Source organism: Cervus canadensis, chromosome 4 (genome assembly GCF_019320065.1).
Source record: "Cervus canadensis isolate Bull #8, Minnesota chromosome 4, ASM1932006v1, whole genome shotgun sequence".
NCBI classification, from domain to species: Eukaryota; Metazoa; Chordata; class Mammalia; order Artiodactyla; family Cervidae; genus Cervus; species Cervus canadensis.
In genome coordinates, this window is record NC_057389.1 from 98,529,297 (window position 1) to 98,555,847 (window position 26,551).

Consider the following 26,551-nt stretch of genomic DNA (forward strand, 5'->3'; position numbering starts at 1 on the left):
CTCAATGGACGTGGGTTTGAGTAAACTCTGGGATGGGAATACCATCTGGGAGTTTGTGATGGACAGAGAGGCCTGGCGTGCTGCAGTCCATGGTGTTGCAAAGAGTCAGACACGACTGAGCAACTAAACTGAACTGAGACTGACACCTCCCCGAAAATCCTCTTCTCCATAAAGCAGCATCAAACATTGTCAAAATCAACTTTTTCAGCACTCTAAAAGCTAATAAAAAATATGCCACCACCCATGGACCATTTAATAAAGAAAAATATGTAAAAAGGATTATATACTGTGATGAGGTGTGATTTATATCACATTTAAGAAAACATTGACAAACCCCAAATCACGAAGATTTAATTTTATGTTTTCATCTAAAAGTTTTAGACTTTTAGCTTTTACAGTTAGGTTTTTTTTTTTTTTTGGAGGGACTAGTTCTTTATTTCAAAAAGACATTTATCAATTTTCAGTATCAAAACAGTTACACTATTCATTTTTTTTTTCTCCCAGTTGGTCCCCAAAGAGACCACACCAAAGGAGAGAACATTTTAAGCTAATTAAGCTGCAGGATGCACCTAACAGACCTCACTGAAACCTCATCAAAAAAGGGGGATTGGGTAGGGAAGAAAGTTCAAAAGATCAGCACACTGCTAGCCCACAGACTGTAGAGAGCTCTCACAGGCAGAGGGGTGACCAGTGTGCCTCAACCCCAAAGAAGCAAAGTTCCAAAATAATAGAAAATTTTAAAAGTTTTGTACGTAAGCTTTTCAAGATTTCTCCAGCACTGATACAAAGCACAATGAGACGGCACTTTTAGAGACAGCAGCTTCAGACCCAGAAAAGGGTGATGAGATGAATTTCATATGGCTAAATCAGTGGCAAAACATAATTTTCTTTCCTTTCAAGGAGTCAGGAGAGCAAATAAGTGGTCACTTCAACATAAAGGGCACATGATCCATTCTGTGAGCAGTTGGGAACAGGGTAGAGCTGGGACAAGGATTTGGTCTCAGAGGTTTCACCATCTTAATTGTTTGGTCACTTCTGATGAAAAAAGAAAAAAAAAAAAGTTGTCCAAAGATACCGTAAAGCTGAAAACCTGAACAGCACTTTTTTTATTTTTATTTTTTTTTTTTGGCTAACTCCTCCTAGAATCATCTTTATGGTTTGGTGGGTACTTTTTACAGAGCAATGAGGTTTCCCCAAATGGAGCCTTTCTCTGGGCTGCTAGGCTCTCAGTAAGGCAGGCCCAAACCTTTTCCCTTTCTCTCTGGAGAAGGCAATATGCATAAGCTGAAATGTTACCTTCCAAAAGTGAGAAAGGGATTGAACTGCTGCTTCAGAACTACGGAATTATCTGGAATGTTTTTTTACAAATGGTTGTTACATCAACAACAAAAAAGGTAATTACAAAATGTGTACATCACAACATGCTTTTAAAGACACTTTGCATTGTGCTCACATTTCCTTAAACGTTGTTCCCAAAGGTGCTCAGCCTCTAGCCCAGCTGGAATCTCTGGGGAGAGGCAGAGACAGTTTGGCGAAAAGGACACAGGAGTAAGGGGATGGGAGAGGTGGCGAAAGGAGAAAGCAGCCTTCCAGTGAAAGATCAGCCCTCAGTTTAAAGGTCAGCTTCCGGCAGGCTGGCCTCAGCGGAGTCGGGGTGAGAGGGAGGAGCGGCGGCAGGGCGGGACTGGGGTGTTCTACACCTCATTCAGGTCAAGCAGAGTCTGGTCCAGCATCCTTTGTGTACAGAGGTGCTCCTCTTTGGTGCATTTCAGCTTATCTTCCAAATCATCAGTTGTCTTTTCTAGCTTGGCTACCGATCTCTCAGCAAGCTCAGCACGTGTCTCTGCCTCCTTGAGTTTATCGGTAATAATCTTTATCTCTTCCTCATATTTGTCTTCTTTTTGAGAGTACTTTCCTGCAGCAGCACTCAGACACTTCAGGTTCTGGTCCATCAGTCTGATTTGCTCATCCATCTCGGCAATGGGACTCTGCCAGGTCGGCTCGCTCCTCTGTGCGTTCCGAGTCTCCCTCAATAATCACCAACTTACGAGCCACCTCTTCATACTTCCTGTCTGCCTCTTCTGCAATGCGCTTAGCTTCTTTGAGTTGGATTTCCTGGAGTTCCATTTTTTCTTCATCTTTTAAGGCTCGGTTTTCATACCTCTCTCGCTCTCATCACAGCTTTCTCAGCTTCCTCCAGCTTTTGCAGGGCAGTGGCCAGGCGCTCTTGAGCTCGGTCCAGCTCCTCTTCAACCAGCTGGAACCTACGGTTCAAGGAGGCCACCTCAGCCTCAGCCTGTTCTCGGGCCTGCCTTTCCCCCTCCACTTCCGGCTGGAGGCGCTCGGCCCTCTCCTCTGCATCATCGGCCGGCTGCTGCAGAACCTGGATCTTGCGCTTCACCGCCTCGATGGTGGTGATCCCGGCCATGGTCCCTATCCAGCTCCTGCTTGCCTTTGGGGTCCTGCCTCCTCCGCTCGGAGTTGCAGCCGCTTCTCACCCCTACTTCCGCCTGCTCCGCCCTGAAATACCTAAACTCTGCAGTTAGGTTTTTAGAATCATTTTGAGCTAATGTTTGTGAGCTAATGTTTGTGTACCAGCACCACACTGTCTTTGTATAATTTTGTAGTTTTAAAATCAAATCAAGTATGAGTCCTCCAATCTTGGGTTTTTGAAAAAATTATTTTTTCAGTTTTGAATCCTTAAATTTTTGTATAGATTTTAGGATCTGCATCTTGAATTATGAAAAAACAAGCAGCTAGAATTTTGACAGAAATTTCATTGATTCTATAGATCAATATGGAGACTACGGCCATCTTAACAGTATTAAGTCTTCTGATCCATGAACATTGAATGTTTTTATATTAACATTTATTTAGAAATTCTTTAAACTCTTTCTAGAAGGCTTTATGGTTTTCAGTGTACAAAGCTTCCACTTCTGTTTAAGAGTTTTATTCTTTTGATGCTACTGTAAATGGAATCATTTTATTAATTTCCCTTCAGTTGTTCAGTACTTCATATTTTCCAGTCTGGATACCTTTTATTTCTTTTCTTGCCTAATTTCCTTGGCTGGAGCTTCCAGCAAAATGCTGAATAGAAGTGACAGTACTGACAATCCTACATGCAGGGCAGCAAAGAGATACAGAGAACAGACTTTTGGACTCAGTGGGAGAAGGCAAGGGTGGAATGAGTTGAGAGAATAGCATTGAAACGTGTACATTACCATATGTAAGATATGTGACCAGTGCAAGTTTGACGCATGGAGCAGGGCACCCAAAGCTGGTGCTCTGGAACAACCCAGATTGATGCAGTAGGGAGGGAGATGGGAGGGGGGTTCAGGATGGTGGGGACACATGTATACCTGTGGCTGATTCATGTTTGATGTATGGCAAAAACCATCACATTATTGTAAAGTAATTATCCTCCAATTAAAATAAATTAATTGAAAAAAAAAAAAAAAAGAAGTGGTGAGAGCAGCCATCTTTGTCTTGTTCTTCATCTTATGGAGAAAGCATCCAGTAAGTCATTCACCATTAAGTAGGATGTTCACTGTGGGGGTTTTGCACACAGTCTTGATCACATTGAGGAAATCTTTTATATTCTAGTAGGCTTCTATAGGAAGTCTTCTATATTCTGCTAGTTTGTTGAATATTTTATTATGAAAAGGTATTGAATTTTTTCAAATGGTTTTCTGTTTCTATTGAGATTATAAGTAGACTTTGTTCTTAATCTATTAATATGATTTATAAAATTAATTGATTTTGGAGTACTAATTTGACCTCGCATTTCTGGCATAAATCCCACTTGGTCATGGAGTATAACCCTTTTCCTTTGTTGCTAGATTCAGTTTGATAGTATTTTACTGAGAATATGTATAAATATATATATATAGCTACATAGTGGATGGGGACCTTAGTTCCCCAGGCAGAGGTTGAACCCATGCCCCCTGCATTGGAAGCACAGAGTCTTAACCACTGGACCACCAGGGAAGTCCGTTTACTGAGAATTTTTATGTATATATTTTATGAGACAATAATCTGTAATTTTCTTGTGATGATATTGTCTCTTTGGTATCAGGGAAATACCTCATAGAATGAATTGAGAAGTATCCCCTCCTCTTCTATTTCTGGAGGAATTTGTGAATAATACTAATTCTTTAAATTTCTGGTGGAATTTACCATTGAAGTCATCTGTGTTGTGCTGAGTGACCTCAGTAGTGTCTGATTCTTTGGAACCCTGTGGACTGTAGCCCACCAGGCTCCTCTGTCCACGGGGTTCTCCAGGCAAGAATACTGGAGTGGGTTGCCATGCCTTCCTCCAGGGGATCTTCCTGACCCGGGGATTAAACCTGCATCTCTTGTCTCCTGCATTGGCAGGCAGGTTCTTTACCACTAGCACCACCTGGGAAGTCATCTAGTCCTAGGCTTTTCTTTGTGGAAAGTCTTAAAAATCACTACTCCGATCTTTTGTAATGGATCTAATCAGACACTCTCTTTCCCCTTGAATCTGGGTTCTCTATGCCTTTCTCGGAGTCTGTCCATTTCGTTTATGTTATCTCATTTGTTGACATGCCATTGTTCATAGTATTCCCTCATAAATTTTTTTTTTGGTAAATCATTTCAGATTCTTTTTTCCCCCCACTGTCAGTCTAGTTAAAGATTTGTCAATTTTGTTGATATTTTCAAAGAACTAACTTTTGGTTATTTTCTCTATTTTGTATTCTATTCTTTTATTTTATTGATTCACTGTAATCTTTATCAACTCCTTCCTTTTGTTTATTTTGGGTTTAATTTCTTTTCTTTCCTATTGTTAAAGGTCATTGTTGATTTGAGAATTTTCTATTTCTTCATGTAGGTATTTGAAGTTATAAAGTTACTTTTAACACTTGTTTTAACAAATCATGTTTTGATGTGTTATGATGCTTTATGATGTTTTCATTTATCTCAAAGTATTTTCTAATTTACCTTGTCATATTTTCTTCGACCCACTGGTTATTTGCTTTCCATATATTTATAAATTCACCCATTTGTTATTTACTTCCCATATATTTGTAAATTTCTAAGATTTTATTCTATTATTCATTTCAGACAATTCCACTTTGGCTAAAGGGTATCAGTGATATGATTTCAATTCTTTAAATTTATTGAGGTTATTTTTTGACATCACATGTGGTCTATTCTAGAGAAGATCCCATGTGTTCTAGAGAGAAGTGTGTATTCTGCTGTTATTGGATGGAGCATTCCATAGACCTGAGGTCTAGTTGGTTTATGGTATTGTGCCAGTCTTGTTTGTCATTGTTTATCTTCAACTATATCTATTACTGAAATGGATTATTAAAGTATTCTTCTTGCCATTGTTATTGTCTATTTCTCCTCTTCAATTCTGTCAATTCTTGCTGCATGAATTTTAGACTATGTTTTCAATGGATATATGTTCATAATGAATTGCCTCTTTTATAATTTTTGAATGTCCTTTGTCTCTAGTAATATTTTTGTTTTAACATGCATTTTGCCTGGTACTGGTATAGCTACTCCAGTTCTTCTGTGGTTTCCTTGGTATTTTTTTTTTTTTTTACATTCTTTTACTGTTTGTATCTTTGAATTTAAAGTGTGTCACTTGGGGACAGTAAGTAGTAGGATCTTTGTTTTGTTTTATCTAGTCTGATAATGTCTGCATTTTAATTACATTTTAACCATTCATAATCTTTCTGTTGGTGAAGGGGTTATGATACTGCAAAAATTACTGTGACTCAGAGACATAAAATGAGCAAATGCTGTTGGAAAAATGGTACCAATAAGACTTTCTTGGCACTGGATTGCCACAAACCTTCAATTTGTTTTTTTAAAAAAAAGCAAAACCTGCAAAACATAATAAAGTGAGGCACAGTAAAATGAGATATGCCTGTATAAATCTTATCAAAATGGACTCCAGATTTAAATTAACTTAAATCAAGAATATATAGAAACTTTACTCCTTTACAGTTCTCTTTTCTCCCCCCTTTTGTTGTATTATTACTGTACATACTGCATGTGTCCTAAGTTGCTTCAGTTGTGTCTGACTCTTTGCGACCCTATGGACTGTGACCCACCAGGTTCCTCTGTCCATGGGATTCTCCAGGCAAGAATACTGAAGTGGGTTTCTCTGCCCTCCTCAAGAGGATCTTCCAGACCCAGGGATTAAACTTGAGCCTCTCATGTCTCCTGCATTGGCAGGCGGATTCTTTACCACTAGTGCCAGTTAGGAAGCCTGCGTGTGTGTGTGTGTTACAAACCCAATAACACATTGCTATAATTATTAATTTACATAATTGATGTCCTTTAAAGAATCTTAGGGAAGAAAGAAGAGCAAGCATACAGTTATAGTTCAGTCAGTTCAGTCCAGTCGCTCAGTTGTGTCCGATTTTTCGTGACCCCATGGACTGCAGCATGCCAGGCTTCCCTGTCCATCACCAACTCCCAGACCTTAGTCAAATTCATGTCCATTGCATCAGTGATGCCATCCAACCATCTCTTCCTCTGTTGTCCCCTTCTCCTCCCACCATGAATCTTTCCCAGTATCAGGATCTTTTCCAGTGAGTCAGTTCTTTGCATCAGGTGGCCAAAGTATTGGACTTTCAGCTTCAGCATCAGTCCTTCCAATGGATATTCAGGACTGATTTCTTCAGGATTGACTGGTTGGATTTCCTTGCAGTCCAAGTGACTCTCAAGAGTCTTCTCCAACACCACAGTTCAGAAGTATCACTTCTTCTGCATTCAGCTTTCTTTATAGTCCAACTCTCACATCCATGGGAGAAGGCAATGGCAACCCACTCCAATACTCTTGCCTGGAAAATCCTGTGGACAGAGGAGCCTTGTAGGCTGCAGTCCATGGGGTCACTAAGAGTCGGACATGACTGAGCAACTTCACTTTCACTTTTCACTTTCCTGCATTGGAGAAGGAAATGGCAACCCACTCCAGTGTTTTTGCCTGGAGAATCCCAGGGATGGGAAAGCCTGGTGGGCTGCCATCTATGGGTTTTCACAGAGGCGGACATGACTGAAGTGACTTAGCAACAGCAGCAGCTCACATCCATACATGACTACTGGAAAAACCATAGCTTTGATCAGATGGACCTTTGTTGTCAAAGTAATCACTATGCTTTTTAATATTCTGTCTAGGTTGGTCATAGCTTTTCCTCCAAGGAGCAAGCGTCTTTTAGCTTCATGTCTGAAATCACCATCTGCAGTGATTTTGGAGTCCCCCTGTCAGCCTGTCACTGTTTCCCCATCTATTTGCCATGAAGTGATGGGACCAGATGCCATGATCTTAGTTTTCTGAATGTTGAGTTTTAAGCCAACTTTTTCACTCTCCTCTTTGACTTTCATCAAGAGGCTCTTTAGTTCTTTGCTTTTTGCCATAAGGGTGATGTAATCTGCTTATCTGAGGTTATTGATATTTCACTCAGCAACTTGATTCCAGCTTGTGCTTCATCCAGATCAACATTTCACATGACATACTCTGTGTATAAGTTAAATAAACAGGGTGACAATATACCGCCTTGATGTTTTTGTTGTTCCACGTCCAGTTCCAACTGTGGCTTCTTGACCTGCATACAGATTTCTCAGGAGGCAGGTCAGGTGGTCTGCTTTGCCATCTCTTGAAGAATTTTCCACAGTTTATTGTGACCCACACAGTCAAAGACTTTGGCACAGTCAATAAAGCAGAAGTAGATGGTTTTCTGGAACTCTCTTGCTTTTTTGATGATCCAGTGAATGTTGGCAATTTGATCTCTGTTCCTCTACCTTTTCTAAAACCAGCTTGAACATCTGGAATTTCATGGTTCATGTACTGTTGAAGCCTGGCTTGGAGAATTTTGAGCATTACTTGCTAGCGTGTGAGATGAGTGCAATTGTACAGTTGTTTGAGCATTCTTTGGCATTGCCTTTCTTGGGGATTGGAATGAAAACTGACCTTTTCCAGTCCCGTGGCCGCTGCTGACTTTTCCAAATTTGCTGGCATATTGAGTCAGCCCTTTCACAGCATCATCTTTTAGGATTTGAAATAGCTCAGCTGAAATTCCATCACTTCCACTAGCTTTGTTCGTACTGATGCTTCCTAAGGCCCACTTGACTTCACATTCCAGGATGTCTGGCTCTAGGTGAGTGATCACACCATTGTGATTATCTGGGTTGTGAAGATCTTTTTTGTACAATTCTTCTGTGTATTCTTGCCACCTCTTCTTAATATCTTCTGCTTCTGTTAGATCCATACCATTTCTGTCCTTTATTGTGCTCATCTTTGTATAGAATGTTCCCTTGGTATCTCTAATTTTCTTGAAGTGATCTCTAGTCTTTCCTATTCTATTGTTTTCCTCTATTTCTTTGCACTGATCACTAAGGAAGGCTTTCTTATCTCTCTTTGCTGTTCTTTGGAACTCTGAATTCAAATGGGTATATCTTTCCTTTTCTCCTTTGCTTTTTGCTCCTCTTCTTTTCTCAGCTATTTGTAAGGCCTCCTCAGACAACCATTTTGCCTTTTTGCATTTCTTTTTCTTGAGGATTGTCTTGATCACTGCCTCCTATACAATGTCATGAACCTCCATCCATAGTTCTTCAGGTACTTTGTCTACCAGATCTAATCCCTTGAAACTATTTGTCACTTCCACTGTATAATCATAAGGGATTTGATTTGGGTCATACCTGAATAGTCTAGTGGTTTTCCTTACTTTCTTCAGTTAAAGTCTGAATTTGGCAATAAGGGGTTCATGATCTGAGCCACAGTCAGCTCCCAGTCTTGTTTTTGCTGATTGTATGAACCAGTGAAGTTGCTCAGTCATGTCCGACTCTTTGCGATTCCATGGACTGTAGCCTACCAGGCTCCTCCATCCATGGAATTTTCCAGGCAAGAGTACTGGAGTGGGTTGCCATTGCCTTCTCCAGGGGATCTTCCCAACCTGGGGATCGAACCCAGGTCTCCCGCATTGGAGGCAAATGCTTTACTGTCTGAGCCACCAGGGAAGCCCTGGTATAGAGCTGATTGTATATTGCGGATTGTATAGAGCTTCTATATCTTTGGCTGTAAAGAATATAATCAGTCTGATTTCAGTATTGACCATCTGTTGATGTCCATGTGTAGAGTCTTCTCCTGTGTTTTTGGAAGAGGGTGTTTGCTATGACCATCACATTCTCTTGGCAAAACTCTGTTAGCCTTTGACCTGCTTTGTTTTGTACTCCAAGGCCAAATTTCTGTTTGGAATAAATTGCCTGTTAATCCAGGTATCTGTTGACTTCCTACTTTTGCATTCCAGTCCCATATAATGAAAAGAACATCTTTTTTGGGTGTTAGTTCTAGAAGGTATTGTAGGTTTTCATAGAACCGTTCAACATCAGCTTCTTCAGCATTCCTGGTTGGGGCATAGACTTGGATTACTGTGATATTGAATGATTTGCCTTGGAAACAAACAGAGATTATTCTGTCATTTTTGAGATTGTATCCAAGTACTGCATTTTGGGCTCTTTTGTAGACTATGATTTCTACTCCATTTCTTCTAAGGGATTCTTGCCCACAGTAGTAGATATAATGGTCATCTGAGTTAAATTCACCATTCCAGTCCATTTTAGTTCACTGATTCCTAAAATGCTGACGTTCACTCTTGCCATCTCCTGTTTGACCACTCCAATTTGCCTTGATTCATGGACCTAACATTCCAGGTTCCTAAGCAATATTGCTCTTTACAGTGTCAGACTTTACTTCCATCACCCGTCACATCCACAACTGGGTGTTGTTTTTGCTTTGGCTCCATCTCTTCATTCTTTCTGGAGTTATTTCTCCACTCCTCTCCAGTAGCATATTGGGCACCTACCAACCTGGGGAGTTCATCTTCCAGTGTCACCTTTTTGCCTTTTCATACTCTTCATGGGGTTCTCAAGGCAAGAATACTGAAGTGGTTTGCCATTCCCTTCTCCAGTGGACCATGTTTTTTCAGAACTCTCCACCATGACCTGTCCATCTTGGGTGGCCCTACATGGCATGGCTCATAGTTTCATTGAGTTAGACAAGGCTGTGGTCCATGTGATCACATTGGTTAGTTTTCTGTGATTGTGGTTTTCATTCTATCTGCCCTCTGATGAATAAGGATAAGAGGCTTCTGGAAGCCTTCTGTTGGGGGTGATATAAGACCCAATATGAGGAGCTGTGGTGGGGTCACAGGTCAAAGCCACACCACCCACATTTCCATTCCTTGGCCAGGCCCATCCATTTTGCAATTTTCCTTAGTTCTGTCATTTTTTTGGATCCTTATCAGCAAATCTGTACATCAAAGGATCAGATGGGGCTGGTACTCCAGAAGCTGTCTTAATATATTTTCTATTAAAGTGGGTGATGATGGATGCATGAAAACCAGTGGCCAAGAGGTTCTACACTTCTCTGTGGATTCCATCCTTACAAAGCCAACCCCTCTGCTGGTCCCACTGGTGTCTCAAATGACTCACGGAGAGATAAACTGACCAGAGGGCTTCAGCACTCCCTCCAGGTTCTGCTCACCCATTGACGATGGGAAGTCTGAGATGTACACATTTGTGGGGTCCTGCTCTGTTGCTTTGCCATCTATGCCTGCACACTACTGGCTCTCGGTGCTGTTACAGCTTTCTGTGTTGTGGAAGGACTGTCAAAAACTTTAGCCTTTGCATTTGTTTGTGGTCTTGCCCAGTATGGCCTTAGGGGAGACAATCTTGCCATATGGCTCACATGGACTAGGTCCTGGTCCTTGGTTCTTGGCTGTTATCGCCAGGCACAGAGATTGATTTTACTCTGTTGGTCATTAACAAATGCTCTCACTCACTGCTGCTGTTGGGAGTACTGTTGCTTGGTGGTGCCATCTGCTGAGACAATGACACATATGACCAACCTGAAATTTATGCCCAAGCTGAAGTTCACACGGTTGGGATGTTTGCTTCAGCTGTCTCTGAGCAACACCACGTGCTGCAGACATCCGTGTTTGTTCAACCACCAAGCTGCATGTGAGGCGGGATACTGAAGGTTAGTTCTGGCCTTAGAATGTCAAAGGTCACTAAGAGGCCTCTTGAACAGGGCTCACTCTTATCTAATCATAGAGAAGTACTGCTCTCCCCTTCTCTAGGAATTCTATCATTCTGATGCTGCCATATCCTGGGCCTTTGCAACTGCCCCACCTCAGCTTTCCTGCCCTCAGCCCCTAGTTGCATTTTGAAAAATTATTGTGAATTTTCTACATAGAAAATCATATAAATAGAAAAGAATTTACTGCTTACTTTCTATTTTTAGAAAGCTTTTTTATTTCTTTTTCTTCTTTTGCTACACTGTCCAGGAACTCCAGGACAATACTGAATAGGAGTGGTGAGAACGGATGTCCCTGTCTTTCTGATCTTAAGAGGAAAGTATTAACTGTGATGTGAGTGGTAAGTGACTTTCTCTTTCACCCAAGAATCCTCTAGAAGTTGTAGGGTTTTTTCCTAGCTTTGAAGATGTTTTGGAGAAGCTGCACTTTTTATTACTGATTTTGATCTTTAAGCCATTATAGTCAGTGGATATGACCTGTATTATATAAAAAACTTGAAACTTGTTGAGATATTTCTCATAGCTTATTATAGGATTTATTTTAAAGATATTCTACCTATGTTTTAAAAGAATGTGTATTTTCTCCCCAGAGTTCACAGTTACAAATTTTAATTCAACATTACAATAACAGCACTTTTCTTTATTGATTTGTAAATGAGCTTTATTTCTGCTTTGCAAGCCCAAACCTCTTGTTTTGTAAAACTAGATTTCATTTAGTTCACGAGTTATCCCCAACCTGGGAAGGATGATGACTTTTGTTATGCCAAGGCGTTGACTTGGGAATGTTTCATCTCTGGTCATCTTTCATCTTGCAGATGTGCATGGACACATTCTTACTTTAATGGGATGCTGGTCATTCACTTCCACTGGTCTCTGGGCTCCATTCAGCTTCTCAGAGATATTCTCCGGGGGAATTCAAGTTGCCCTCAAGCACACCATCAATATGCTCAACACCAGTACACTTGCTAGTACCTATTGGGAAACTGGTTTTGATACTTTATGCCTACTTATTCTAGAAAAGGGAGTGTATTTCTATGGAGCTCTCATGTACAACACTTTTGTGGGGGCCTGGCTTCTCACAGCAACAAGGCACAGGGCCCTTTTGAGAGCTGTTTTGAGATGCATCTCTCTTGTTTTCCCTCAGTCATGTGCTCCTCAAGTTCAGACCATCTTTCTATATTCGAAAGGTAGAAGGGGATAGAATTATTTTAATTTTGAAAGAAAATAGATTTTTGTATTAGACATATAAACATTTGGTGAAAATACAGTTTTGTTACCTTCATAAAGATTAGATTAAATTTTTTATTATAATGAAATAGACATAGTTTAAAATCTAACATTTTAAACCATTTAAAGCGTACAGTTCAGTGGCATTAAATACACTCATAGTGTTGTGCAACCATCACCACCATCCATCTCCAGAACTTTTTATCTTCCCAAAGATACTGAAACTCTGTCCACATTAAACTAACTCCCCATTTCCTACCTCCCCTTGCCCTAAGTAACCACTGTTCCATTTACTGTCCCTATGAATTTTCCTATTGTAGGGATCTCCTATAAGTGGAATCATACAGTATTTGTTCTTTTGTATCTTGCTTATTTCACTCAGCATAATGTTTTCAAGGTTCATCAATATTTTTGTTGTTGTTGTCACTCAGTCATGTCTGACTCTGTGACCCCATGGACTGCAGCAGGCCAGGCTTCTCTGTCCTTCACTATCTCTCAGAGCTTGCTCAAACTCATGCTCATTGACTTGGTGATGCCATCCAACCATCTCATCCTCTGTCACCCCCATCTCCTCATGCCCTCAATCTCAGAGATTTTTCCAATGAGTCGGCTTTTCACATCAGGTGGCCAAAGTATTGGAGCAGAATGTATCAAAATTTCATTCATTTTTAAGATTGGGTCTAAACTGTTGTTAAAGACTTTCAATGAAATCTGAATTTTGATTTTTGTGTTTTTCATTTTTGGAAGTTTTATTTGTTTCTTTTTTAATCTATGTCAAATTTACAGTTTCCAGTTGTTGCAGAAATTTACAAGCCTGGTTTTACCCCCTTGAACATAATAAGGATATTTGTTTTACAATTTACATTTGTTTTACTGAAGATCCAAGTATTTGGACTTTTTCAGGTCTGTTTTTCTTTTTTATTAAAAAAAATTTAGTGTTTAAAATCCTTTGGCAGGAATAATAGCTTTCAGTTGCTAATTATTTGGAATTCTATACCTTTCCCTGCTAATATCATGAAAGTATTTTGAAAGTCTGGAATGAGATTCAAGTTAGCTTATCTATACCAGATGAATTCTTTTTGGAAGGACTGACAGACTAAATTAATTAAAACAAGGAAAAAGACAGAAATAGAGAAAGGAAGAAAGGAAAGAAAGAAGGGAGAGAGGAAGAAAGGGAAGGAAGGAGGAAGGAAGAGAGAGAGAAGGAAGGAAGAAAAGAAACCCTTAGAACGAGATATTCAATAATTGTTCTTTTGTTTCAAATATACTTTTGATGTTTTATAATTTTCTGCATGAAACTTTTGCTGTTTTATCAGCATTGTTTTAGAATCCAAACATTTAGAAAAAAATAATGTTTATATATAATGAAAATAACATTACTATCTTCTATTCCAAAGCATCTGCACCCTTTGAGGAAATTAATATCTTCATTACCTACTAAAGAATACTGTCTATTCTATTCCTATGTTATTCTCCTTTATCTCTCTAAAATAGTTTATATCTAGTATAGTGTAACTTATTTACAATCTTTGAAAACTTTACAATTAAAAAACTTTTGCCTAATTTGCCTAATTATTACCATTTCACTGCCTTCAAACAGAGGCAAATATAACACGACCTGTGGGTCTCATCTAACATTTCACTTTCTACTTTAAGGTTTTGTTGAAGCACAGCTATGCTAATTTCTTTATTCAGATATTGCTTTAGGCTATTTTTGCCTACAATGGCAGAATTGGGTAGTTGTGACAGAGACTGCATGATACACAAATTGTAACATATCTTTTATCTGACCCTTCACAGAAAAAGTTTGGAGACTCCTTCTTTAAAGGATTGTTGGCCACTGTATCTTACCAACTGTGGAGGTCTGAGTACTTCCTTTCCCGGATTTTTCAATTTTGAGAGAAGTATGGTTGAAATACAATATTATTGGATTGGCCAAATGCTTCATTCAGGTTTTCCTGTAAGATGTTACTAAAAAACCTTCACAAACCTTTTTGGCTAGCCCAATATATTAATTTCTGGTGTACAACATAGTGATTCAATATTTTTAAAGATGACACCCCACTTAAGGTATTTACAGATTAATGGCTTTATTTTCTGTGCTTTACAAAATATCCTTGTTACTCATTTATTCTATACATAGTAGTTTGTGTCACTTTATCTCATACAACTGTCTCCACTGTCCCCCTCCCCTCTCACCACTAGTAATCACTAGCTTGCTCTCTATATTTTAGATTCCACATATAAGTGATAACATAGAGTATTTGTCTTTCTCTGACTTATTTCACTAAGCATTATATTCTCTAGGTCCAACCATGTTGTTCCAAATAGCAGAATTTCATTCTTTTTTATGACTGAGCAATTGTCTATTGTGTGCGTGTATGCGTGTGTGTGTGTGTGTATAAAACATATTTTCTTTATCCATTCATCTGTTGATGGATACTTAGATTGCTTACCTATCTAGGATAATGAAAATAATTCTATGAACATTGGTGTTCATGAATCTTTCCAAATCAGTGTTTTTACTGGATCATAGGTAGTTCTACATTTAGTCTTTTGAGGAACTTCCACATTGTTTTCCATAGTGGATGCACCAATTTACAATTCCACCACATGTACTGAAGTTTCCTTGTCTCCACATCCTTGCCAATGTTTGTTATTTGTAGACTTCTGATAATAGGCATTTTGACTGATGAGAAGTGATACCTCATTGTGGTTTTGCTTTACATTTCTAAGATGATTAGGAATGTTAAGCTTTTTTTTTTTTCATATACCTATTCAGTTCAGTTGAGTCACTCAATCATGTCTGATTCTGTGACCCCATGGACTGAAGTACGCCAGGCCTCCCTGTCCATCACCAGCTCCCGGAGCTTGTGCAAACTCATGTCCATTGAGTCGGTGATGCCATCTAACCACCTCACCCTCTGTCGTCCCCTTCTTCTCCCGCCTTCAATCTTTCCCAGCATCAGGGTCTTTTCCAATGAGTCAGTTCTTCCCACCAGATGGCCAAAGTATTGGAGTTTCTACTTCAGCATCAGTCCTTCCAGTGAATATTCAGGACTGATTTCCTTTAGGTTTGACCAGTTGGATCTCCCTGCAGTCCAAGGGACTCTCAAGAGCCTTCTTCAACACCACAGTTCAAGAGCATCAGTTCTTCAGTGCTCAGCTTTCTTTATAGTCCAATTCTCATATCCATACATGACTACTGGAAATACCATAACTTTGACTAGGTGGACCTTTGTTGGCAAAGTAATCTCTCTGCTTTTTAATATGCTGTCTAGTTTGGTCATAACTTTTCTTACAAGGAGCAAGCGTCTTTTAACTTCATGGCTACAGTCACCATCTGCAGTGATTTTGGAGTCCCCCCAAATAAAGTCTGTCACTGTTTCCATTGTTTCCCTATCTATTTGCCATGAAGTGATGGGACTGGATGCCATGATCTTAGTTTTCTGAATGTTGAGTTTTAAGCCAACTTTTTCACTCTTCTCTTTCACTTTCATCAAGAGGCTCTTTAGTTCTCTTTCTGCCATAAGGATGGTGTCATCTGCACATCTGAGGTTATTGATATTTCTCCCAGCAACTTGGTTTCAGCTTGTGCTTCATCCAGACTGGCATTTCTCATGAGATACTCTGCATATAAGTTAAATGAGCACAATGACAAGACACAGCCTTGATGTACTCCTTTCCAGATTTAGGACCAGTCTGTTATTCCATGTCAGTTCTAACTGTTGCTTCTTGACCTGCATACAGATTTCTCAAGAGGCAGGTCAGGTGATCTAGTATTCCCATCTCTTGAAGAATTTTCCACAGTTTATTGTGATCTACACAGTCAAAGGCTTTGGCATAGTCAATAAAGCAGAAATTGATGTTTTTCTGGAACTCTCTTGCTTTTTCGATAATCCAACAGATGTTGGCAATTTGATCTCTGGTTCCTATGCCTTTTCTAAATCCAGCTTGAACATCTAGAAGCTCATGGTTCACATACTGTTGAAGCCTGGCTTGGAGAATTTTGAGCATTACTTGCTAGCATGTGAGATGAGTACAATTGTGCGATAGTTTGAGCATTCCTTGGCATTGCCTTTCTTTGGGATTGGAATGAAAACTGACCTTTTCCAGCCCTGTGGCCACTGCTGACTTTTCCAAATTTGCTGGCATATTGAGTGTAGCACTTTCACAGCATCATCTTTTAGGATTTGAAATAGCTCAACTGAAATTCCATCACCTCCACTAGCTTTGTTCATAGTGATGCTTCCTAGGGCCCACTTGACTTTGCATTCCAGGATGTCTGGTTCTAGGTGAGTGATCACATCATCATGTTATCTGGATCCAGTGCTGTGCTGTAATGACTTTGAGGAGATACCCCTTGTCCAAGGACAGAGATGCCCCAGCGAGAAGGTAGGCCCTGGAGCAGTGGCTGTGTGGCACTGGAGTGGTGGCTGAGCTGGTGCTGGAGCAACTTCAAGAAGATATCCCATGTCCAAGGGCAAAGGAGAAGCCCCAGCAAGACAGTAGGAGGGGCAAAATCGTGTTTAGAATCAAACCCCATTCTGGCCAGAGATGCTCAGAGGGCTCAAACAAACCTTGTGCGCACCAGGACCCAGAGACCCCACAGAGACTGAGACAGAACTGTGTTTGAGTGTTTCCTGCGGAGGTGTGGGTCAGCAGTGGACTGCTGCAGGGGTAGGGGCTCTGGGTGCAGTATGGCATAAGCCCTCCTGGAGGAGGTCGCCATTAACCCCACAATAGAGCCACTAGAACTTACACAGGATTGGGAAAGCAGACTCTTGGAGGGCACAAACAAAACCTTGTGCACACCAGGACCTAGGAGAAAGGAGCAGTGATGCCACGAGAGACACCCAGACTTGCCCATGGGTGCCCAGGAGTCTCTGGTGGAGGTGTGGGTTGGCGGTGGCCTGCTGCAGGGTTGGGGGCACTGAGTGCATCAGTGTGTGCATGGGACCTTTTGAAGGAGCTCCCCATTGTCTTCATTACCTCCACCATAGTTTGGCCTCAGGTCAAGCAACAGGGAAAGAACACAGCCCAGCCCATCAACAGAAAATTGGATTGAAGATTTACTGAACATGGCCCCGCCCATCAGAACAAGACTCAGTTTCCCCTCAGTCAGTCTCTCCCAATAAGCCTCTTATCCTTATCCATCAGAGGGCAGATAGAATGAAAAGCATAATCACAGAAAACAAACCAATCTGATTGCACAGACCACAGCCTTGTCTAACTCAATGAAACTATGAGCCATGCCATGTAGGGCCACCCAAGATGGACAGGTCATGGTGGAGATTTCTGATCAAACGTGGTCCACTGGAGAAGGGAATGGCAAACCACTTCAGTATTCTTGCCTTGAGAACCCCATATACCTGTTGGCCATCTGTATACCTTCTTTGGAAAATTTTCTGTTCAGATCTTCTGCCAAATTTTTTAATTAAATTCTTTGCTTTCTTGATATTGAGTTATATGAGCTCTTTATATATGTTGGATATTAACTCTTAAAGGTTATGTCATTTTCATATATTTTCTCTCATTCAGTATGTTGTGTTTTGTTTTGCTGCTGGTTTCTTTTGTTCTGCAAAAGATTTTAAGTTTAATTAGGTCCCATTTATTGTTTAACTTTTGCCTTAGGAGACAGATTTCAAAATAAATATTGCTACTATTTATGTCAAAGAATGTTCTGCCTATGTTCTCTTCTAGGAGTTTTATGGTTTCAGGGTCTTACATTTTGGTCTTTAATCCACTTTGAATTTATTTTTGTATATGAGGTGAAGAAATGTTCCAATCTCATTTTTTTACATGTAGCTGTCCAGTTTTCACAGCCCCACTTGTTGAAGAGACAGTCTTTTCTCCATTGTATATTCTTGCCTTCTTTATCATAAATTGACCATAAGTGTGTGAGTTTATTTCTAGGCTCTCTGTTATATTGATCTGTGTGCCTGTTTTTTGTGCCAGTACCATGCTGTTTTGATTACTGTTGCTTTGTAATATAGACTGAAGCCAGACACTGTAATACCTCAAGCTTTGTTCTTTTTTCTCAAGATTCCATTGGCAATTCAGGCTATTTCTGTGGTTTGATATACATTTTAGGATTACATGTGCTACTTCTGTGGAAAATGTCATGGATATTTTGATAGAGATTGCATTATATATGTAAATTGCTTTGGTAGTATGGACATTTTACTAATATTAATTCTTCCAACTCAAAACACTATGGTTTTTCCATGACTCTGGAATGGTTTTTCCATGACTATTGGAAAAACCATAGCTTTGACTATATGTACCTTTGTTGACAAAGTGATGTCTCTGCTTTTTAATACACTGTGTAGGTTCGTCATAGCTTTCCTTCCAAGGAGCAAGTGTCTTTTAATTTTATGGCATCTTTGTGTTGTTTCTGAACTTAGAGGAAAGACTTTCACTTTTTCACATTTGAGAATGATGTTAGCTAAGAGTTTGTCTTAAATGCCCTTTATTATATTCAGACACATTCCCTCTATACCAGCTTTGATGGGACTTGTTATCATGAATGAATGTAGAATTTTGTCAAGTGTGTTTTTTGCACCTATTGAGATAATCATGTGGTTTTCATCCTTCCTTTTGTTAATGTGATGTATCATATTAATTGAATTCACATTGTGAATATTGAATCATCCTTGCAACCCTGGAATAAATCCCACTTGATCATGATATACAATTTTTTTTATATATTGCTGGATTTGCTTCTTTTTCTTAACATATATATTTATATATATTATATATATATAATATAGTTGTAGCTGTATATATGTAGTTGTAGTTGTATATAGTTGTATATATATATAATATAGTTGTATAATATAGTATAGTTGACTTACAATGTTTCAGGTGCACGGCAAGGTGATTCAGTTATACAAATACACATATTATTTTTGAAATCATTTTCCATCATAGGTTACTACAAGATATTGAATAGAGTTCCCTGTGCTATTCAGTAAACCTTTGTTGCTTGTTGAATATCTATTTTAATTAGAAATCTAAAAAATAAAAAGAAATCTAGCATTCTGTTCATCCTAAGTCAAAGAAGTAGAATCAAAATGTCATAATTTTTTAGTTAGGCAAAAGTTCATGTTTTCTAAAATATATATATTATACATATTTATATATATGTATACAAAAGCTTTTCTATTACACTTCATAAAGGCTTGAGAAAGAACATCAAAAAAAGAAGAGATGGAGAAATTGGAAAACATAAACTAAATGAAATGGGAACACTGAATATGAAACAGAAAATGTGAAACAAACTAGATAAAAATAAAAGATTATCATATAGTCCAGTTGTTTTTAAACATGACTGCTCATTAGAAACATATCTGGAGCTCTGGAGGAAAAAAGCAGTACCTGGGCATTTGTATTTTTCAAAAAATTTCAAGATAATTCTGATACGCATATAGATTTTAAAAAGTGATTACAGGTTTTTCTACTAAATCGTACTTTTGGTGATAGAGAGTTCTATAATTTTTCTGTTGTCCAATCATGATACAATGCTATTAAGTGAGTTATAGTTACATAATTACAATAGTAAAAGATGTTTGTCAGTTTTCACAATCAATAGACAAAAAAAAAAAAACAATTACAATCCATAATGGGAACAGAATTAACTTAACAATGTAAAATAATTACATACAATTTGGGGGGCCAAGCAGAGAAATGTGGTACATGGAAGTGCACTTGTTTTCATCCATCCAGCCAGTCTATGTCTTTTGGTTTGTGCAATTAATCCATTTACATTTAAGGTAATTATTGGTATTGAAGGGAGGAGAAGGGGACGACAGAAGATGAGATGGTTGGATGGCGTCACCGACTCGATGGACATGAGTCTCAGTAAGCTCTGGGAGTTGGTGATGGACAGGGAGGCCTGGTGTGCTGCAGTCCATGGGGTGGCAAAGAGTCGGACATGACTGAGTGACTGAACTGAACTGATGATCCTATTATCGTTTTCTTGTTTTCGGTTTATTTTCTGAAGGTGTTTTCTTCTCTTGTGCTCCTTTAGCATTTGTTGTAAAGTTGGTTAGATGGTGCTGAATCCTCTTAACTTTAGCTTGTCTGGAAAGCTTTTGATTTCTTCATCAAATCTGAAGGAGAGTCTTTCTGGGTAGAGTATTCCTGGTTGCAGTTTCTTTTCTTTCAACACTTTAAATACATCATGCCATTCCCTTCTGGCTTGCAGAGTTTCTGTTGAGAAATCAGCTGATAGCCTGATGGGAGTTCTCTTGTATGTTATTTGTTGCTTCCCCCTTGTTGCTTTTAATATTTTATCTCTGTCTTAATTTTTGTCAGTTTGATTACTATGTGCCTTGGTGTATTCCTCCTTGGGTTTATCCTGCCTGCGACTCTGTGCTTCCTGGACTTGGATTATTTCCTTTCCCACGTTTGGGAAGTTTTCAACTATTATCTCTTCAGATATTCTGTCAGGTCCTTTCTCTCTTCTCCTTCTGGGACCCCTATATACTGTGAATGTTGGTGCGTTTAATGTTGTCCCAGAGGTCTCTTAGACTGTCTTCATTTCTTTTCATTCTTTTTTTTTTTTTCTATATTCTGTTCTGCGGCAGTGATTTCCACCATTCTGTCCTCTAGGTCATTTATCTGTTTTTTCTGCTTTAGTTATTTTTCTATTGATTCCTTCTAGTGTATTATTCATCTGTTTGTTGTCCTTTAGTTCTTCTAGGTCTTTGGTAAATATTTCTTGTATCTTCTCAATCTTTGCCTCCACTCTTTTTTCTGAGATCTTGAATCATCTTCACTGTCATTATTCTGAATTGTTTTTCTGGAAGGTTGCCTATATCCACTTCATTTAGTTGTTCCTCTGGGGTTTTAATCTTGTCCCTTCATCTGGGACATAACTATCTGCTTTTTCATCATGATTAACTTTCTGTAATGTGGTTTTTTTTTGTGTGTGTGTGTGTAATGTGGTTTTTGTTTTAGCCATTGTGAGACTATGCTTCTTCTATCTGCCCTCTGATGGATGAGGCCAAGAGGCCTGTGTAAGCTTGTTGATGGGAGGGACTGGTGATGAGAAAAACTGGGTCTTTCTCTGGTGGGCAGGGCCTTGCTCAGTAAAGATTTAATCCAATTTGCTGGTGAGGGCTTCCCTGGTGGCTCAGATGGTAAAGAATCTGCCTGCAATATGGGAGACCTGGGTTCTATCCCCTGGGTCAGGAAGATCCCCTTTGAGAAAGGAATGGCAACCCATTCTAGTATTCTTCCTGGGGAATCCCATGGACAGAGGAGCCTGGTGGTCTACAGTCCACGGGATAACAAAGAGTCAGACATGACTAAGTGACTAACACTTTCAGATCTGCTGATGGGTGGGGTTGTACTCCCTCCCTGGTAGTTGTTTGGCCTGAGGTGACCCAGCCTTGGGGCCTATGGGCTCTATAGTAAGGTTAATGTGACCCCCAAGAGAGTTTATGCCAAGGGGGACCTTCCTGGCCTGATGTTGCCAGTGACCCCATCCCTGTGTTGAGCTCCTGCTGACCCATGCCTCCACAGGAGGCCCCCCAACACGCAGGTAGTTTTGGTTCAGCCTCCTAGAGGGTCATTGATCATTTCTTCTGGGTCTTTGTGTGCACAAAATTTGGTTTGTGCCCTCCAAGACTGGAGTCTGTGTTTCCCCCAGTCCTCTAGAAGTCCTATAATCAAATCCCACTGGCCCTCAAGGCCAGATTTCCTGGCAATTCCCAACCCTTTTGTCAGATCACCAGACTGGGAAGCCTGACATGGGGTTCAGAACCTTCACAACAGTGCAAGAAGTTCTTTGGTATTATTGTTCTCCAGTTTGTGGGTCATCCACCTGGAGGGTATGGGATTTGATTTTACTGTGATTGTGCCCCTTCTACCATCTCTCTGTGACTTCTTCTTTGTCGTTGGACATGGGGTATCTTTTTTGGGTGGGTTCCGGCGTCCTCTGAACAACCTCCTGTAGATGGTTGTTCAACAGCTAGTTGCAGTTTTGGTGCTTTCACAGGAGGAGATGAGTTCACATCCTTCTACTGCGCCATCTTGAACTGGAACTGATTTTAATATTGATTTTTATATTTATAGGAACATGAAATAGCCTTTACTATTAATTCTGATGACAAATATATAACAGACTATTCCATTATTAATGACTTATTTCACATTTCATTTTGCATTTTTAAAATTTGTAACATACCATCAATTTCCAGATATTTAAGAAAACAATTTATCTCCATTTTATTTTTTAATTTAATTTTTATTTTATCCTGGAATATAGTTGGTTTATAAAGTGTTAGTTTCAAGTGTACAGCTAAGTGATTCAGTTATACCAATACATTGGTGTTCAGTCACTGAGTCATGTCCCACTCTTTGTGACCTCATGAACTGCAGCACACCAGGCTCTTCTGTCCTCCATTATCTCCCAGAGTTTGCTCAAATTCATGTCTGTTGATTGGGTGATGCTATCTAACCATTTTATTCTCTGTCACCCTCTTCTCCTCCTGCCTTCAATCTTTTCTCACGTTGCGATCTTTTCCAATGAGTCAGCTCTTTGGATCAGGTGACCAAAGTATTGATGCTGAAGCTTTAGCATCAGTCTTTCCAATGAATATTCAGGCTTGATTTTTTTTTTTAGGATTGACTGTTCCTTTAGGAACTGGTTTGATCTCCTTGCTGTCCAAGGGACTCTCAAGAGTCTTCTCCAGCCCCACAATTTGAAAGCAACAATTCTTCAGTACTCAGTCTTCTTTATGGTCCAACTCTCAGATTTGTACATGACTACTTGAAAAATCATAGTTTTGACTATATGGACCTTTGTTGACAAAGTGGTGTCTCTGCTTTTTCATACACTGTCTAGGTTAGGTTTGTTATAACTTTCCTTCCAAGGAGCAAGCATCTTTTAATTTCAGGGCTGCAGTCACCGTCTGCAGTAATTTTTGGAGCCCAAGAAAATAAAGTCTGTCACTGTTTCCATTGTTTCCCCATCTATTTGCCAAGAACTGATGGGACCAGATGCCATGATCTTTGTTTTTTGAATGTTGAGTTTTAAGCCAGCTTTTTCACTCTCCTCTTTCACCTTCATCAAGAGCCTCTTTAGTTCCTCTTTGCTTTTTGCCATAAGGGTTGTGTCATCTGCATATCTGAGGTTATCTCCCAGCAATCTTATTCCAGCTTGTGTTTCATTCACCCCAGCATTTTGCTTGATGTACTCTGCATATAAGTTAAATAAGCAGGGTGACAATATACAACCTTGACGTACTCCTTTTCCTATTTGGAACCAGTCTGTTGTTCCGTGTCCAGTTCTAACTGTTGCTTCTTGACCCTGCATATAGGTTTCTCAGGAGACAGGTAAGGTGGTCTGGTACTCCCAACTTTTTAAGAATTTCTCACAGTTTGTTGTGATCCACACAGTCAAAGGCTTTAGCATAGTCAATGAAGCAGAAGTAGATGTTTTTCTGGAACTCCCTTGCTTTCTCCATGATTCAGTGAATGTTGGCAATTTGATCTCTGGTTCCTCTGCCTTTTTAAAAATATTTTGTTGTAAATTTTTAATTTTTTTAATTGAGAGGACCATATTACCTTGTTTACAATTATTGGAAATATCCATATTTAAACTAAAAGTTTTAAAGTATGATGTGTGAGGTAGAGTTCTTGTTTTATTTTTCTTCTTATGGATAGACTATTTTCCAAGTATCTTTTATTGAAAATCTCCTCTTCCTGTTGATTTCCCATGCCACTGCAGTTAAGTATCAAAAGTCCATATATATTTAAAGCTCTATATCTTGAGCTCTATTCCATTATCAATTATCCATTACCAATCCATTTTTTTTGGTCTCAGCATATGCACTACTGAATTTTAATTACTATAACATCATAATGAGATTTTGTATCTTGAGGGTAAATTTATCTGCCATATTCTTCTTAGACTTTACCCTTCCACATGAATTATAAACTTTAAAACAAGTTTTTAATGTACATTTACAATTATGTCAGGATTTTGATTGAAGTTTCATTATATAGATTAATTTAAAGATAATTATATTTATATCCATGAACATTGGGTATCTCACCATCTTTAATTTATCTCATCCCTTGTTGGTTTATCCTAAATACTTGAATATTTCTGTTGTTAGGTTAATGTTGTCATCTTTTAAAATTTGTGTCCCAGGTGTTTTTGCTTATGAATACACATATGATAGTTTATATTTGATCTTCAGTCTAGCCAATTTGCTAAATTTCTCTCTTTTTTTTTTTTTAATTTTATTTATTTATTTATTTTTTTTTCCAGTGGGTTTTGTCATACATTGATATGAATCAGCCATGGATTTTACATGTATGTCCAATCCGATCCCCCCCCTCCCTCTCTCTTTTTTTTTTTTTTTTTAATTGAAGGAAAGTTGCTTCACAATGTTTTGCTTTCTGCCATACAACAATGCGAATCAGTCGTAATTATACATATATTCCCTCGCTTGCAAGCCTCCTTCCCTTTCCCCATCCCACCCTTTAGGGTGTCACAGAGTACCAGGCTGTATTCCCTGTGTTATGTAGCTGCTTCTCACTAGCTGTTTTTACACGTGATAGTTGTATATACGTTAATGCTACTTTCTCAGTTTGTCCCACCCTCCCCTTCTCCAGCTTTCCCTGCTAAACTTTTCTACTACAAGAATAATTTGTCTTTAGAGTCTTCTGACTTCTCGATGTAGAAAACCAGATCGTATACATATGACGCACTTATTTCCTCTCTTCCACTTCTTTTCTCGGTTTCTTTGTTGCAGGAATGTAATGATAGAAATAATAAAATTATTATTAGAGCAACAATTCTATTAATAGAATAAGAGAGCTTATTTCAATAGAAAAGGCATTTAATAATCACCATTATAAACACATTATTAAAAAATCTTAGTAAAGTAGTAACAGAAGGGAAATTTCCTAACTTGACCAAGAGTATTAAAAAAAAAAAAAAAGAAACCCCCCCACCACCAACAAAGCCTGCCTCAAACATCATTATAACTGAGAAGGAGTTTTGTGCATTTATTATGAAATAAGGATAAGAAAAGATGCTATCACCATTCAGTTTAACGTTGGGGAGAAGTTAGAAGAATTCATTCAAAGACTGAGAATAAGAAAAGATGCTATTGTCATTCTATTTGACACTGGGGAAAACTTCGGGCATTTCCTCTCAAGTTGGGAGTTAGAAAAAGTGCTATCGCCATTCTATTTTGCATTGCTTTGGATCTACTCACCTGACTTTCTGCCTCAGCACTGATCCCTGTCGATTTCAGCTATGACTGTTCCTATACTTGCTGGTACTTTCATTTTCAAGAAGTGAAAATGTAAGCACTTTTGTCTCCACCATGAAGCATAGGTGCATGGATAAGACTTGGTACATGAGTGCATGTTGCTCTAGTGTGATTTACATCCATTCATGCTCAGTGATGAGTGTTTCTGGTTTGCTGGTTATGCCTCATGTTTTCCACTGGGGCTTGAAGAAATCAAAGAAAGTGTTCCTCTAGTTCAGCAGCTCTTAGCCCTTCTTCCAGCAGGCATAAGTTCAGAGTTTCTCCAGGAAATTGAAATGCACCTGTATCCTGTTGCTCTTTTTTGCAGTTTTTAGAGTCTTTACCTAGGAAAAATCCAAGGTAACAATTATATGTGCCAAGATGACAGAACAAAGGTTTCTTCTTCTATGAGTGCCATCAAGGATTGTGGATGGTTGTGAGAGAAATGAGAGTTGAAAGCTAATGGTGTTCAAATGTTCTAGCTCTTTAAGGTACTACTTTTACTAAATAGAAACTTGCCTTTATGTCTAAGTATGGGACACTAGTTATTAACCCCAGAAATATGACTGCACACTCTGATCTTGATTATGGGAAAGCCTCTGTAAGAGTTTACCTGGGGCAAAGAAGCAAAAGCAGAAAAGGCCAGAATCCTGAGACCTAAAGCTAGTGACAACAGCCTAGGGCCACAAGAACTTATTAGAGCACAATGACCCAAGGTTGTGGGAATTGCAGCCATGGGCATCCCTGGTCGGCTAGTCTGAGGACAAGTGTCCTCTCTTTCTCAGCTCTCCTTTGTCCTGTGGGACTTACAGCTCTGCAGGATGGTATTGGTTAACTCTGCGCACAGAGAAACATAACCCCTGGGCTCTGCAGCCCAGTTAGGAGGAGAGGTGAGATATGTCTCTAGGGCATTAACATTATGGAAAGAGACAACTTGTAAGCTGGCCAGACACAGACCTTGCTTGGTTTCCAGCAT

The 26,551-nt window shown here is 39.2% G+C and overlaps 2 pseudogenes; both read right to left on the reverse strand.

Moving 5' to 3' along the window:
- Positions 1-998: 998 nt before the first annotated feature.
- LOC122440609 lies at positions 999-2,505 on the reverse strand (annotated as a pseudogene).
- Positions 2,506-3,054: 549 nt separating this feature from the next.
- Positions 3,055-26,551, reverse strand: LOC122440966 (annotated as a pseudogene).